This window comes from Chiloscyllium punctatum, chromosome 6 (genome assembly GCF_047496795.1).
Source record: "Chiloscyllium punctatum isolate Juve2018m chromosome 6, sChiPun1.3, whole genome shotgun sequence".
Lineage (NCBI taxonomy): Eukaryota > Metazoa > Chordata > Chondrichthyes > Orectolobiformes > Hemiscylliidae > Chiloscyllium > Chiloscyllium punctatum.
In genome coordinates, this window is record NC_092744.1 from 32475968 (window position 1) to 32490589 (window position 14622).

Here is a 14622-nt window from a genome sequence, read left to right on the forward strand (position 1 = left end):
ACAGGATATTCCTCTTGACCAGTTGAGGTTGTGTCCAGTTTATTTCTCTTCAAACAAAACATTATTGCTATTGTAATCATGTAATCCATCAAGACCATGTTGTTTTCAGAAAATATCCTTATATCCAAGTGAGCTTAATTTAGTGCATTGATTCCAACTTCATGAATTTTGTTACACTTTCAAATGCATGTAAACAAATAAAGCATAAAAGCTTCTTTTCTCATGAGGTTAATCGATTGGCAAGAAATCTAAGCCTGCTCGTAGAAAGAGCTAATTTTTCTTTGTTTCTTCAGTGGTGGGGCAAAACATTCTCCAATTCACACAATTACATCTTTTTATTTATTTTTAAAAACTTCCTTGAACAATTGAGAGCATCCTCTATTCAAATTTTACCTTTAAAAGCTATATATTCTACTGTCTTCCCTTGCACTTTACGGATTTACTTTAGACAGAATCTTTCCTTGTCTTTTTTATTTATCCTTTTTCTCCTTGAAATAGTTGTCAAGTTCTGAGTTCAGACTGGATTTCTACCAAGCGTTTTCAAGACTTTTGGTTTTTCTTTACATTTTAGGAAATAAGTTGTCGCTTTCACAAATCCATTTTTTCCCCTTAGCACAGTCATTCTACAGAATTTTAAGTTCAAGCTTATTCTTTCTTAAAAAAAAGCTTCCTTTGCAAACCATTTTTCTGAAATGTTCTTCACTTTAGAATTTTGAGCTCAGTGTCAGGCACATGCTATTTGTTTTCACATTCCAATTAGCAATATTTAAATTTAAAAATTAATTTTCACTCTTGAGAACCGTATTAGGAACAAAGTTCCCAAGCCTGTAAACATTACAAAGTTTTTCACCCAAAATTAATCCAATTCAGGATCAATCATAATCATGCCAAACACCCCAATTTACAACATCAAACATTTAAAAGAAAGCATTCCACATATGTGTGAATTTTATATACAGATTAAAAAGCCCAATGCTTTATAGAATATCCTGGTATCAAAATTCTATCCAGTAACCAGGATTCTGGGGTTTGCAAATTTTATTCCTTGCAAACTTTATTTAATTCTCTTCCCATAAGTTGCATTCCTTGTCTTCAGTTCTTTAAACTTCTGAAATACAACAAGATTAATTCTGAAAAAGAACCTTATGTATTTAGCCCAAAACTGTAGGATTTTACACAAAGACTTAAAGTGAGATTACATGCCCAATCATACCCATAGTGCACGATTAGAATAGTGTTTTTGATGACAGACATCACGTTTTCTGTACTTCTTGAGTAGTCCTCATTCCAGAGGGATCCTCCTAGATTCTAATTGCACCAAACAAAACAATTGCTTTCAAACAACTGAAACATGAATTTTACCATAAATTATTATTAGATCAATTTTACTACTATTTTGTACGGTTACATTTCAAACTAAATCACCAATGACTAGCTTTTAAACATTCAGACCACAAAGGGTTAATGAATCTCTATTTGGCATGAACAGGCTGACATTCAAAGAACAGGACAAGTCTGTAACATATACAGACAAAGACATACAGATGAGGCTTACAAGACGTATTTTTCCCTCTCTTGTTTCTTCGAGCAGCATTCTGTAGTGTGTCCAACTTAATGAACTCTCCTATCTAAGTTTCATTTCTCCACAGTCCTTTCTGGGATTAATTTACAAGTGGACCCATCCAGTCAACTGTTCCATCTCAGCTTCTGGATTATCCATCTCTGGGAAAGCCTCCCTGGATCATCCCCCTCTTAGACAATTGGAACTCACCTGCACTTAAGAGGTGGTTTGCCTACAAAGTTTTTCATGATTCACAGTATGTTCTGCCATTTCTTTATCAAGACCTGTAGCTAAGCTCATTAAACTGTAAGATTAACTGTATATTACTTTGTAAGAGGAGAAAGTGAGGACTGGAGATGCTGGAGATCAGAGCTGAAAATGTATTGCTGGAAAAGCGCAGCAGGTCAGGCAGCATCCGAGGAGCAGGAGAATCGACGTTTTGGGCATAAAGAAGGGCTCATGCCTGAAACGTTGATTCTCCTGCTCCTTGGATGCTGCCTGACCTGCTGTGCTTTTCCAGCAACACATTTTCAGCTATTACTTTGTGAGACCCTCACATTTTGTCTAAAGGTTCTGCCCAGAGATCACTTGGACCCAACAACTCGGATACCATTCCATTAATTGCCATACATCTTTATTAACTCACTAATCAATAGCATATATTCACAATTACACTAGTTACTTAGATGTCCTGTAAGATAGGGCCCATCTCAGGGGATCAATCCATTGAAAAATTTCTAAGCTTGTCTTTGGAACAGCTGATCAATTGCTGTAACTACTGCAGCTTCCTCACCATCTCTTTCTTTCCAAAACTGTGTTCCATTATAAGATAATACTAGTTTGGGTCCACCATTTTTTATTTCTTTATTGAATGTGGGCATCACTGGCTAGGCCAACATTCATTGCCCATTTCTGGTTAGCAGACATTAAGAGTCATACACATTGCTGGGGTCTGGATTCACATGTGGACCAGACCAAGTAAGAAAAACAGATTTCTTTCCCTAAAGGACATTCGTGAACCAAATGGGTTTTTACAAAATCAACAGTAGTTATATGACAGAGTCGAAGAGTGTGGTGCTGGAAAAGCATAACCGCTCAGGCAGCATATGAGGAGCAGGAGCATCAATGTTTCGAGCATAAGGTTTTCATCAGTGTTGTTGCCTGACCTGCTATGCTTTTCCAGCACCACACTCTTCGACTCTGACCTCCAGCATCTTCAGTCCTCACTTTCTCCTACTGGTTACATGGTAGTCATTAGGGTAGCGTTTTTGTAAAATTCCATATTTTCAAAATTGAACTCAAATTTCGCCATCAATATGGTGTGTCTCCTGAACCTTAGCCTGGGGTTCTGGATTAGTAGCACAGAAACGGTTATCACACTGCTACTGTCTGCCCAACTTGATTGGGTCTTGATTATGATCATACAATATGAGGAAGGTTTCTAGTACAATAGTAGCTGTATTGCTAAACTGCAAAATTAAAAGCCTTTAAAACAAGGAAAACAAATAATCATATTAGGAAGACATGACAGTGCAAATAATAATGGCAGGAAAGTTTCAATTCGAAGATGGGCCAAACTGAATGCAGAATTTACATCTTAGAGGAACAGTTCTCGAAATACAGACATGCTTGCAAACAAATGCCAAATTAGAAAATGAGCAAGTAAATACACATTCATGTTTGTTTGGGGCTGCAGCTGATAATGTTGTAGCTTGCCAAGAGCTAAAAAAATTCATCAGATACTTTTTAATCATGTTCTGCCAGCTTTTGATAATTATTTTTCTCAGAACAAATAAAACTCTTGCAAAAGCAAAGACCAAAAGAATTGCGGACGCTCTAAATCTGAGGAATGGTCACTCCATCCAAAACATTAACTCCAACTTCTCACCACAGATGCTGCTAGATCTGCTGAGCTTTCCAGCAATTTATGCTTTTTTGTTCTTGAAAAAGCAAGACGTAATAGGACAGTCTGGCATCAAAGTGAATCCATTGATAATTTCATTAATGACCTCTTCCGATTAATCAATAAATGTGACTATGGAGATTAAAAGTCAAAATTCATAAGAGACAGAATTATTGTTGGAATTGCTGAACAGTCTTTGTCATGTTTGGGAAGGTGATGGCGTAGCGGTAGTGTCACTAGTCTATTGTTCTGGGGTCATGGTTTGAAGCCCACCACAGCAGATGTTGCAATTGGATTCAATAAATATCTGGAATTAAAAGCTATCTTATTGGTGACCACATAATCATTATTAATTGTTGTAAAAACCCATTTCGTTCATAATGCCTTTTGGAAAGCCTCAACAAATATGGCAATTAGGCAATACACACTGGCCCAGTTACTGACAACTACATTCCCATGAATGAATAAAAAATATTATTACAGTCAAAAGAAAATTTGACTTTGTAGAGGGCCAACCAGATGGTGAAAGAAGCAGAAATCTGGAAATAACACAAATCCATCTAAGAGGAGAGGATCAATTTTGATTAGATTAGATTCCCTACAGTGTGGAAATAGGTCCTTTGGCCCAACAAGTCCACACTGACCCTCCGAAGAGCAATCCACCCAGACCATTCCCCTACACCTTATACTAAGGGCAATTTAGCATGGCCAATTCACCTAACTTGCACATCTTTGGACTGTGGGAGGAAACCAGAGCACCCGGAGGAAACCCACGCAGACACTGGGAGAATGTGCAAACTCCACACAGACAGTTGCCTGAGGGAGGAATTGAACCTGGGTCCCTGGTCCAACTGAGCCACCATGCCATCCTCTTAATATAGGTTATTTAACTGCTAAAATACAGAAATCTTATAGACACATGTAAGAAGCCAATACAGAGAGTAGGAGAGACATAAAATACTCAGTCAATGTCAGTGCTGTGGCATAAGAAAACCTCACAGGCAGAAACTGTGCCTTGCTTTAAAAAAAACCAAATTATGTATGAATCAATTTTCAGAAAATGTACCAAAGTAGGACACAGTCACAGGGCAACAAGAAATCAAACAAGAAAATGAATCAGGTAAAACAGACTAAAATAGACAAAAAGCTTAAGTGTTCTTATAAGAAATAGATGATCCAGATCTAGTTTTTGGCAAGGAGGTATTTATGTCAATGGTCATCTCATGACCTTTAAGATTGATACAGAGGTGACAACCTAATCTCTTTGTCACTGATTATATTTCCCAATGGCTAGAGGTTAGGATGCTCAATGCCAATCCTATAGATTGTCATTGGCAATCACTTAAAACGCTATTGATACATTTTATCTCAATCTTATTTTATAAATGCACAATACAGAGTATCCTTGATATGGTCATATTGGACAACAGACCATAGATTGTTAATGCATGCTTCAACCAGTTTGTAGCCAGCTCTGGATTTGAACATATCACAAGTTCACTAAGAAACACACAATTAAATGGGGATGCCAAATGGGTTGTCAGGATATAAAACCCATCTTGAAAAGAATACAGCTCTACATGGCATTACTAAACTGTACATTTACTCCACTCCAATGTGATCTAGCATCAGAGATGCTGACAGACAGGAAACTGAATACTCAGTGCCTCATTCCATCAAAGAGGTTGACTGCACATTTATACCTACCAAACTTTCAAGGGACATAATATCAGTGAGTAGTCCCATCATGCATAACAGGCCCACACACTAGATGCTACTGTACAAGATGATTGCCACATTTAGGACAGGAGCAACAGAGGTCGATCAAAAATCTGCACAGAAAAGATAGTCATCCAAGACCCTGCAGACAAGTAAAGATTATATATTGTTTGTACTTCTGAAAGATTTGTGCAAAGAAACTACAGGAAACTTATGTAAACCCACCACTGAACTCACTGAGGAACTTGATAACACGAGAGATCTATAGATATCAACCAATCAGGAAGAGAATCAAAGTTAACGGTGTTCTATCTAGCCAGCTACCAAGCTTTCAAATCTGAAGCAAACATATTCCAGGAGAGTAATGAAGTCTTCAGGTCGCCTGAATATGTCAGGGAGATTGGAGTGTGGTAAATGTAATTTTACACACAACTGCAGAACATTAAGAATGGAAAAAACATTTAGGGGAGAATTTGTGTTTGGATCGGAAACAGTGCACAAGGATTAATATGGAAGAGTGCCACAAACACAAACCAATCATGGTGACATAGGCTTGGGGACAGAGCAATTGGAATTTTGAAGGAGTGGCTGGGTTAACATTTTCTCAAAGTATCTAACTATGTCAATCATATCAATGCAAACTGTAACTAGTAGCTAATATACAACAAACGATTTTTTATAACTATCAGAGACTTTTCTAGTTGGACCAGGAAATGGTTTTCCTTGACCATACTTATCTTGTGGCTTTCTTTAATTAGAGAGGATTGTACCAGTAACTTTCATCATGAGAGTAGCTAATAATGTTCAGCGAGCAGGCAATACCCAAATAATAGTTACACGTTATGATGGTGTGTGGCTTGGAAGACAATCCACAGGTGATTACATTCCTATGTGTCTGCTGCTCTTGTTCTTCAAAATGATAGAATTTGCAGTTTTTAATTCCTGGCAAGTCAGGCAGCATCCAAGGAGCAGGAGAATCAACGTTTTGGGCATAATTCAGGATTCCTGAAGAAGGGCTTATGCCCGAAACGTCGATTCTCCTGCTCCTTGGATGCTGCCTGGTCTGCTGCGCTTTTCCAGCAACACATTCTTCAGCTCTGATCTCCAGCATCTGCAGTCCTCACTTTCTCCCAGTCTGAGGAGTTGTGAATGATGCTGAACATTGTGTAATCATCAGTTAACGTCCCTGCTTCTGACCATGTAATAGGAAAAAGTCATTGATGAAGCAGTTGAAGATAGTTTGGCCTAGGATACTACCCTGAGGAATGCCTTCTTTGATTCCACAAGGTCAAATGCAGCCTTGAGAATGAAGACAATTGCTTTCACCTCACCCTCTGGAATGCAGCTGTATTTGGCAGTCTCTTGAGTGAGAAATGTATGTATTAGTCAGCCTATTTGCCTTGGTGCTGTTCATATCTTTTTAATATGAAAAGTACCATATACACGTAAGTTGTTAGTAGTCTTTGTCAGCAGCGGAGCCAAAAAGCATGCTGCCCATCATTTATGCCACACTAGTATGATTTACTGCTGGTTTAGTTACATTTATGTGAGAACTAAGTGATCATTGTCACAGGTCACTAGACTTGAAGTGTTAACTGTGTTTTCTCTCCATAGATGTTGTCAAACCTAATGAGTCTCTCCAGCAACGTTCATTACATTGTGTTCCATGGAAATAGTTTCGTTTCTGCTCCTTCATCAGGTAGCTGTGGAGCAGGATCATAAGACACAATTTATAGCAACAGATCACAGTGTCATGTTCAATATGTCATTTCAGTTGCATAACACTGTGATCTGTTGCTATAAATTCTGTGTCTTATGATCCTGCTCCATAGCTACCTGATGAAGGAGCAGCACTCTAAAAGCTTGTACAGTACTCCCAATTAAACCTGTTAGATTATAACCTGGTGTGGTGTGATTTTTGACTTTGTCCACCCCAGTCCAACACCAGCCCAAGTGGGTGAGATATGGTGGTAAAGTTCTTTGTTGGCCAGATACCTGTGAGGATTCTAATGCTTCTACACTCCGGTGATCGTTTTTTGGGGCTTTATGGATTTTCAATTCACCGAAAGAATCTACAGGTTTTTAAGAGAGCGAAGTCAGTTTTAGTTTATGTCTCCACGTCATGGCTTCCTAGACAATGTAACTAGTTGCGTAAGGTTCTTGCTTGTGATGGGACCTTCCAGCAGGACAATGCGAAAAACAGAAGTAGAAAAATTAAGGGACTAAAGAACACTATATTCTATCGAGTTCTCGTAAACACTGCTCCATCGAGATACTCCGCATGCGCAACACCCATCAGCCTGCGCCAGGTGTCCGGCACTTCCGCATGCGTACTACAGCTACGGTCCCGGGGCCCCAACCGGAAATCCGCATGCGCACTGTTGTAAAGCTACCAAATGGGTTTGATTCGGAGGTGCCGGCGTTGGACTGGGGTGTATGAAGTTAAAAATCACACAACACCAGGTTATAGTCCAACAGGTTTAATTGGAAGCACTAGCTTTCCGAGCGACGCTCCTTCATCAGGTGATTGTCACTGACGAAGGAGCGTCGCTCCCAAAGCTAGTGCTTCCAATTAAACCTGTTGGACTATAACCTGGTGTTGTGTGATTTTTTTTTAACTAAATGGGTTTGAAGGGGAGTCGGCAGTTCGCATGCGCATTGAGGCAGCCGCGGCCGGCACCTGTGTGCAGCAAGTGGAGGTCCGCATGCGCGGTGCGGCCGTCTCCTGGAGTGGAGGGAGCGGTGGTCCGCATGCGCGCTCTGGCTCCGGTACCGGAGACTCAGAGCAGCCGGCAGTGAGTGTTCGGTGTTGGAGTTTGCAGCAGCAGCAGCGGCGGCGGCGGCAATAGCAACAACAATAAATTGCTGGGGTTTGAGTCCCACTGGAGAGAATGAACGTGAGGAGCAGGTGAGTTATGGTGGTTTTCCTCGTCTGCGGTGCAGACACACCTTGACCGGGGGGGGGGGGGGGGGTCTGTGATCTGTCACCGTCAGTCCCTGCGTCGGGGCATCGAAGGCTTTTTAAAGTTGTCAGCGCCAACCGCCGGGGCCTGGCCCAAGTGGGTGAGATGTGGTGGTAAAGTTCTTTGTTGGCCAGGTACCTGTGAGGATTCTCATGCTTCTACACTCCGGTGATCGTTTTTTGGGGCTTTATGGATTTTCAATTCACACCGAAAGAATCTACAGGTTTTTAAGAGAGCGAAGTCAGTTTTAGTTAATGTTTTTGGTCAAGGGATGATGTGATTTCTGAACTGAGGGTAGCGGTCGCTTTGTACTGTCATTCTACAGCCGAGTTAGCTGCCTAACTTTAGATTCTAAACATATTCCCTAATGGGTTATAGAGCGTCTTGTCCAATTTTGTGTGCCAAACCTGATTTTAGTTTTACTGATGTACGGTAAATTGGAAAAGATAGTACCAGTGCCGAAGCTACCTTTTCTTTTATGAATGTAGCATCTTTGTTAGGAACAAACCATGGTTTTCCAAAGTTCTCCTTTTACTGCAGGTTCTCTGATACATTACCAGGTTTGAATTAAAATCCACATGCGATGAGTGATGACATTTGTGTTCCTGAAGTTCCTACTTCGCGATCTTTTAACTATGTAATATGGATTGTTTTGGATCTGGAATGCAGTGACTGAAAGGATTGTCAAAGTAGGTTAAAAACTAAATTAAAATACAATGGCAAAGCAAGTTTGGAGTGATACGGTTTTAAAGTAATAACAAATAAGAGTAACAAAAGCAAAAACCCTAGAATACTCGACAGGCAGCACCTGCTGAGAACTAATTAATGTTTCAGTTTGTGATCTTTGCTTTTTAACAAATAGTATCTATCTTGTATGAGAATTTTGTTATTGCATGAAGAACTGACAACTTGGATATGGATAAACCTGAGTTGTTTCTGAAACTGTTTTATTTTGTGGAATACAATAGGTCGATGATTTGAATGTCTTGGCATTTCACGTTAATCAAAAGCTCGTCAATGCTCTAGAATCAATATTTTTCTTTTCTCGTTCTACAACAAATAATCGCTTGAGTTGAAACAAAAGCCCATGTAGCAACTTTAGCTGTTGGGAATTGATGCAAAAAATATCAAATGATGGAAGCACTTAACTGCAGTTCAGCATTGGTGGAAAGAGCAGACCAGCTAACATTCTGAATGTATACCCTTTCAAACTGGTCTTTCAGCATGAGCTGTTTGACCCATTAAGTGTTTCCAGCGTTTTCTTTGCTTTGTAAGCTTGCAAACATGTTTTCATTTCCATACAACGTTTTATGTAAGTAGAATATTGAGGCATATTCCATAGGGTAAAAGGCTGTTTTTAACATTCCATTCTGTCAGTATACAGAATAATTCTGTATTCATTCCTCTTAGTCAGATGGTTTTAGATTCAGATCCCACTCCAGACATGAGCACAAATTTCAAGCTGTTGTACATAATGCATAAGCATGAAAGCATAAACTCGTAAAGTCACTGCACATTGATGTGATTTAAAGAAGAAACCTTGAGCGCTGAGTAAAAGAAGGTTTTCATTTTCAGTTCAGAATCTTATTTGGGGCGGGATGCTGCCTCTTGATTAAGGTGGGCCAAATTTGACTTAATTTTCACTGATTGCCATCGGCTGTTTCTGTTGGCACTGGGCCTGGCTGTTGGGTCTAGTTGCCTGCCATACGCATGGTATTTGCCACAACTGAAGAACAGGTGAGATTCCCAATGGTTTCTTCTGAAATCTTGCCCATTTAGGATACCTCTAGTTCATTTTAGCATTATGATGGACTTAAAGTGTATACCACAGTCTGAATCACTGGTTTCCAGCTACGAGGGAGTATGATAAAATGGTGGTAAACTCGTACATACAAAATGAAATTAGTATTTTGTATTCAAGGATTCTGACAATCCAGAAACACGAAGCTAAATTCCTGTAAAATGCTTCCTGGACTGAGTTTATTTGTCTCTGTTGTGCATATTGTTTCTAAACATTTTGTAAGTTTGCTAGACTAATGATTGCAATTATATCTGTTAGCTTGTTTCATGCAGGACATGGGACTGTATGATTGTGAGAAGAGTGGAGAGTTTCGAACCATTCCCTGCTTCATATGGTTATAATGAGGTTATCTGACAAAAAAAATTCACAAAATGTAATTTATTTGCTGCTTCTGAATTCGATACGTAAACAGAAGTGAATTGACGCCAAAGTTATTGAAATCTTGTGGAACACATTCACAGTCACATTTCTTCTCATTTCTTCTGACTCATTTTCCTTGAGTATTTTGGAGAACAAACAAACAAAACAAGTACCGATACAAATGGATGGGAACAATAGAGGCTCCAATGCACGTCATGATTTGTCTGCTACTATTTTTCTGTTCAGCTTTCGCTTTGTTTGTGTGCGTATGAGTGGTAGATAAAATCTTTTTATTTGGTGAATGCAGACACACTTGCAAAGAGACTGATTCTGAAAGATAAGTTACCGGTGGTGTCTGTGAATTGTTCTCAGTTGTTGATTTAGCCAAACAATTTTTGGGTATTTTTGTTGATCCTATGATGTATTCTTATTTTCAGAAGGGATGACTTATGAATACCAACTCGCTGGAAGTGTAGACTAGTTATTCTTAACATTTGCAATCAAATGAAGATCGCAATTTACCGATTTGTAAGATTAGGATAGCAGGTAAACCACTTTCTACATGTTCTGTTCCAAGCCACGTCATCTTGACTTAGTTATATATTGTTGTTCCTTCACTGCTGAACAAAGAACAAAGAAAATTTACAGCCCAGGAACAGGCCATTTGGCCCTTCAAGCCTGAGCCGATCCAAATGTACTGTCTAAACCTGTTGGTCAATTCCTAAGCATTTGTAACCCTCTGCTCCCCACCCATTCATGCATCTGTCTAGACGCATCTTTAATGAATCTACCATTCCTGTCTCTACCAGCTCTGCTGGCAATGCGTTCCAAACGCCCACCACCCTCTGTGTGAAGCACTTGCCGCATGTATCCCCCTTAAACTTTCCACCTCTTACCTTGAAAGCATGACGTCTGGTTATTGAATCCTTCACCCTGGAAAAAGCTTGTCTCTATCCACCCTGTCTATACCCTTCAAGATTTTGTAAACCTCAATCAGGTTCCCCATCAAACTTCTTTTTTTCTAGTGAAAATAAACCTAACCTACTCAACTTCTCTTCATAGCTAGCACCTTCCATACCAGGCAACATCCTCGTAAACCTTCTCTTCACCCTCTCCAAAGCGTCCACATCCTTTTGGTAATGTGGCGACCAGAACTGTACTCAGTATTTTAATTGCGGCCAATGTCTTGTACAATTTTAACATGACTTGCCAGCTCTTGTACTCAATACCCCGTCTGATGAAGGCAAGCATACCATGTGCCTTCTTGACCACTCTATCTACCTGCGCAGCAACCTTCAGGGGACAGTGGACCTGCACTCCCAGATCTCTCTGTCCATCAAATTTTCCCAAGGCTCTTCCATTCATTGTATAATTCGCTCTAGAATTAGACTTGTCTAAATACATCACCTCACATTTGTCTGGATTGAAAGCCATCTGCCACTTTTCTGCCCAATTCTCCAGTCTATCTATATCCTCCTGTATTCTCTGACAGTCCCTTATGCTTTCCGCTACTCCACCAATCTTTGTGTCATCTGCAAACTTGCTGATCATACCAACAGTGCCCTCTTCTAGATAATTTATGTATATGACAAACACCAGTGGCCCCAATACTGACCTCTGTGGAATATCACTGGTCACCTTTCTCCATTTCGAGAATCTCCCTTCAACTACTACTCTCTGTCTCCTGTTGCTCAACTAGTTCTTTATCCACCTAGCCAGAAAACCCTGCACACCATGTGACTTCACTTTCTCCATTAGTCTACAATGGAGAACCTTATCAAATGCCTTACTAAAGTCCATGTATATGACATCAACAGCCCTTCCTTCATCTAACAACTTGGTCACTTCCTTGAAGAACTCTATTAAGTTGGTAAAGCACGATCTCCTTCATACAAAACCATGTTGCCTATCACTGATAAGCCCATTCTTTTCTAAATCTAAATAGATCCTATCTCTTATTACCCTCTCCAGCAACTTCCCCACCACCGATGTCAGGCTAGCTGGTCTGTAGTTACCTGGAATATCCCTACTATCCTCCTTGTACAGGGGGACAACATAAGCTACCCTGCAGTCCTCCGGCATCTCACCTGTATTTAAGGATGCCACAAAGATATCTGTCAGGGCCTCAGCTATTTTCCCTCTCACCTCCCTCAGCAACCTGGGATAGATTCCATCCGGTCCTGGGGATTTGTCCACCTTAATAACCTCTAACATACCCAACACATCTTCCCTACTTATGTCAACGTGATCCAGACTAATCAAACTTCTATCTCTAGTCTCAAGATTCATCATGTTCCTCTCAGAATCTCACCCATTCTCTCAGGTTCGGCAGACAGCCTTCCTTCATTATCTTTTCATGGACCAATCCTTTCTCTAGTTACCCACTTGCTTCTTATATAAGAATAAAATGCTTTGGGATTTTCCTTAATTCTGCTTGCTAAAGCTATTTCATGGCCCCTTTTCGCCTGCTTGATTCCTTGTTTAAGACTACTCTTCCGATATTCCTCCAAGGCCCGTTCTGTTCTGAGCTGCCTAGACCTTATGTATGCTTCCCTTTTCCTCTTGCTGTTGTATGAAATCTGTAATGCCCTCCTTAATAACTTTGTGTTTACTTACACCACATGGACTACAGATGTTCAAGAAACTGACTTTCCAACACATGAAGGGCAGTTATGAATGAGCAATCAATATTGGTCATGGCAATGATGCTCCCATAGAATCATAACAGCATGGAAACAGATCTTTCGGTTCAGTAGGACCATAATTTCAAACTTAACTAGTCCCACCTGCCTGCATTTGGCTGCTATCACTCCAAACATTTCTTGTTCATTTACTTATCTAAATGTCTTTTTAAGGCTGTAGCTGTACTTGCATCCATCACTTGAAGTCAATACTACACATGAACCCCAGTGTATTTAAAGAAAAGAAATTGCCCCTCGTCTTTTTTTAAAAATATGCCCCCAGTCTTGAAAACCCCATCTTAGGGAAAGAACACTTGCCAGTCACCTTTATCCATACCCCTCATTATTTTATAAACCTATGTAAGGTTACGACTCAATCTCCAAGCTCAGGTGAAAAAGTCCCAACTATCCCACCTGTCTTTCTAACCAAAACCCTCCATTCCCGGCAACGTCCTGGTAAGTCTCTTCCAAACCTGCTTCAGCTTGATATCCTCCCTATAACAGGGAGACCAGAATTGGACACTATTCCAGAAGCGGCCTCACCAGCGTTTTGTACATCCTCAACATAATGTCTCAACTCTGATACTCAAAGATCTGAGCAATGAAGGCAAGCATGCGAAATGTCGTCTTCTTAACCACTCTATCTATATGTGATGCAAACTTCAAAGAATTATGTACTTGAAAGCCTAGGTGTCTCTGTTCTACAACGTTACCTAAGGCCTTAGTTTTAATTGTATAAGTCTTGCCTTTGTTTTACTAAAATTTGCATCTGCCATTCTTCAGTCAGTTGACCCAATTGATCAAGATTTCCTCGTAATCTTAGAAAACTTTCACTGTCCATTATATCTCCAATCTTGGTGTCATCTGCAAACTTACTAACGTGTGCTTCCTGTATTTCTCATATAAATTATTTATAAAACTGACAAACAAAAGTGGACCTAACACCAATCCCTGTAGAACACTGCTGGTCACAGGCCTCCAGGCTGGAAAACAATCTCCACCATCACTCTGTCTCCTACTGTTAAGCCAATTTTGTATCCAATTGGCAAGCTCACTCTGAATCCCATCTAACTTTACTAATTAGTCTACCATGCAGAACCTTATCAAAGGTTTACTGAAGCCCAAGTAAACAATATCTATTACTCTGTTCTCATTAATCGTCGAGGCTACTTCCTCCAAAGAAATCTGTCATGTTTGTGAGGCATGATTTCTCTCGCACAAAACTATGACTATCCTAATCATTCCTTGTCTCTCCAAATACATAAACCCTACCTTTCAGAATCACTTGCAACAACTTAGCCACCACTGAAGTCAGACTCACAGGTTTGTAGTTCCCAGGCTTCTCCTTACATCCCTTTTTAAACAAAGACACAACATTAGCCAGTCTTCAATCATTCGGCTCCTCACCTGTATTTAAAGCTGATACAAATATTTTTGCAAGAAGCCCTACAATTGCTTTCCTAACTTCTCACAAAGTCCTCTGATAGATCAGGTCCCGGAAATTTATCCACCTTTTATATTTTCTAAGACGCCCAGCACTTCTTCTTTTTAATGTGGTGTTTTCAAAACATCAGTACTTATTCCCCTGAATTTTCAATGAATCATAGAATCCCAGCAGTGTGGAAACAGGCTGT

General features: G+C 40.0%; 1 protein-coding gene across 2 annotated transcripts in view; it reads left to right on the forward strand.

The window, feature by feature from the left end:
* Positions 1–7872: 7872 nt before the first annotated feature.
* tnk2b (tyrosine kinase, non-receptor, 2b) overlaps positions 7873–14622 on the forward strand; it is a 260676-nt gene continuing 253926 nt past the window's right edge. Inside the window, exon 1 of one of the 2 annotated variants that reach the window (XM_072572323.1) lies at positions 7873–8091. The gene's annotated coding sequence lies outside the window, so the exon portion shown is untranslated. The remainder of the gene's footprint in view (positions 8092–14622) is intronic. The other variant, XM_072572316.1, reaches the window with a different exon arrangement.